We start from the raw sequence: 2,671 nt of genomic DNA on the forward strand, positions 1-2,671 counted from the left end.
GAGGGAGTTTAGGTACAACCTGGGCATTGCACACCAGGAATGAGTCTTGTCAACTCCATCCCTGGAATCCCCAGAGCATGTCAGGATAGGTTCTCTTAGCTACTCGCTCTGACAAGTTTGCGCGGCCGCCCTCTTCACTGCAGCGTGACTTCTTTAAGGGGAACTATGTGTGGGAACTGTAACCCATTCTCAGAAAATATCCCTATTTCCTATCAGATATTCTAAACACAGTTTCACAGGTTCAGTACTAACCCTGGCCCTGGAAGGCAGGGTTAAGATGATTACAATGATGTCTCTTTGGAATGCTTTTGGAATAAATGAGATTGTGTGATACCTTAGTTTTGCGTAAGAGACTAGTTTTATTCTAAAATTCCTGGCTTTTTATAAATTTCTCTTGCTTGACGAGACTAAAGAAAGGTTCACAATTCTAAGGACTTTGGGGTTAGATGAAATGTTTCTGAGGGACAATCTGTCAAAATATATCCAAAGTCCTAAGAACTCTGACATCTCACTTTCAGAACTTGGTGCCCCCAATATGGAATATATATGATGGAACACTAGACAACTTTAAATTCTTGCTGTGGGGGAGTATTTAAGAATATCAACATATGTTCATGCTGTGGTGCTGCGTTTTAAAAAGCTAAAGGATGGCATGTATGTAAACAATAATCCAATTTTCAAGTGTATTAGGGAATATTGATAGTTGAGAGTGTAAGGCAGCCAGAGGGAGAGAAAAGAAAAAACGTGAACAGCATGAAAGATAAATGGGAAAACATTGCCATGTCAGAAGCGGAAAGCTAAGAGTCAGCTGGAGATTCTGTAATGTTTCCTCCCGTGAAGATGCCAGCCTGTAGCCAGGCAGGGGTTGCGGTCATGGCAAGTGCCTGGAAGTCTATGTTAATATTTTGCTGCACCAAGAGAGCAGCCACGTCTCAGCCTGCCTTGTTCCTTGGCCAGACAGTCATGTTGACATTACAGATTTGGAATCCAAATACCTATTCATTTATTTTTCAAGGGCTCAATTAGTTTATACTGCAGTGGTGTATAACATGTGCTATCACACTCTAGCTGTCCATTCATTTCCAAAATACCTAAGAATTAATGGGCATTAATGAATTGCGGACACTAAGTCATGTGGAATATGGTTAGATGTCCGCCTTCTTTTGTAGTCTTACATCCATCTAGTCACAAAAATACACTCTAATGTCATTGCTGAAAATAAGCAGATAGGATATGGTAATAAGCTGATATAATTAATGGACAAACTAGTTTAAAAATTGTATCAAATAGATTCTTTATGATTAAATGACATAATGCTTGCATCAAAGGCCAATATTCTCTCACTGAAACAAATTATTTTGAGGGACATAATTCATTAGCGATTAAATAACAATCAGTGCAGGAATATGTAACAGTGTCTATAAAAGATACAAAGATATTTTACTGACCATACGTATGTTGCAAAGTCTATTGGCTCAGGGCAGATGCTCTGTAATAACTGGGCTTTTTAAAAATTTTATCTTGTACAGTAAATATTTTCTGGGTTATCTATGAAATTAAATCTGGATTTTAAATACACGTAATGAATTTATAGTTGATTCAGCTTGACTACTGAAATTAAGTTCCTGACTTTTAAAAACGGCATGTTCCAGTTGTGTTCTCCGAGTTCCTGTGTCCCTGCCAGCACCTCCCAGATGGCCTCGCAGAACCTCAATCCAGCCACCCCAGTGTCGCCGCCACCCGGCCTGTAAAGGATCGGAGCCCAGAGGGGCTGCCACTCGAGGTTCGTTGGGCAAGAGGTTACACATCAGGAGATGATGATCCACGTAGTGTCTGGTGATAAAGGAATTTCTGCTTTCCCTGAATCAGACAACCTTTTCAAATGGGTGGGGACCATCCATGGAGCAGCTGGCACAGTGTATGAAGACCTGAGGTATAAGCTCTCCCTAGAGTTCCCCAGTGGTTACCCTTACAACGCGCCCACGGTGAAGTTCCTCACGTCCTGCTACCACCCCAACATGGACACGCAGGGTAACCTCTGCCTGGACATCCTGAAAGACATGCGGTCTGCCCTGTATGAGGTCAGGACCATTCTGCTCTCTATGCAAAGCCTGCTAGAAGAACCCAACATCGAAAGCCCTTTGAACGCACATGCTGCGGAGCTCTGGAAAAACGCCACAGCCTTTAAGAAGTACATGCAAGAAACCTATGCAAAGCAGGTCTCCAGCCAAGAGCCCTGACCTGGGCTATCCAGCATCTCTCTCATTGTGCTGTCTTTTATTTTTTCCTTAGATGGTCTGTCCTTACCTTAATTTCTGTATAGAATTCTGGACCTTCACGTGTGGTGTCATATTGGTTTTGTTTCTGTTTTTAAATTAAGTCTCTGGTTGAACCCCTGTGGTGAATATATTAAATAAATACATTTTGATTAAAAAAAAAAGATATGTTCTTACCACCCAATGCCTCTTATACCCCCAACACATAGCATAAGGGTTTGTAAGTAGTAGATAAGGGAGAGTTTTCAGATCATGATGATGAAAAGCTACACTTCTGTAGAGGAGATAAAGTACTGGAGGATTGGGGGAGGCAGTGAAAGGGAAAGTTCCTAAAAGAACTATGTACCTTATGAGGAAAAAATATCAAGGGAATGACAGCTCTTCTGCCAGAATGA

General features: G+C 41.4%; 1 pseudogene across 1 annotated transcript; it reads left to right on the top strand.

Annotated features, from left to right (window-relative positions):
• Positions 1–1,694: 1,694 nt before the first annotated feature.
• Positions 1,695–2,240, top strand: LOC308494416 (ubiquitin-conjugating enzyme E2 C-like; annotated as a pseudogene). The gene has a single exon. The product of its transcript is annotated as a ubiquitin-conjugating enzyme E2 C-like (transcript).
• Positions 2,241–2,671: the final 431 nt, after the last annotated feature.

This window comes from Rhinolophus hipposideros, assembly GCF_964194185.1.
Source record: "Rhinolophus hipposideros genome assembly, chromosome: X".
NCBI classification, from domain to species: Eukaryota; Metazoa; Chordata; class Mammalia; order Chiroptera; family Rhinolophidae; genus Rhinolophus; species Rhinolophus hipposideros.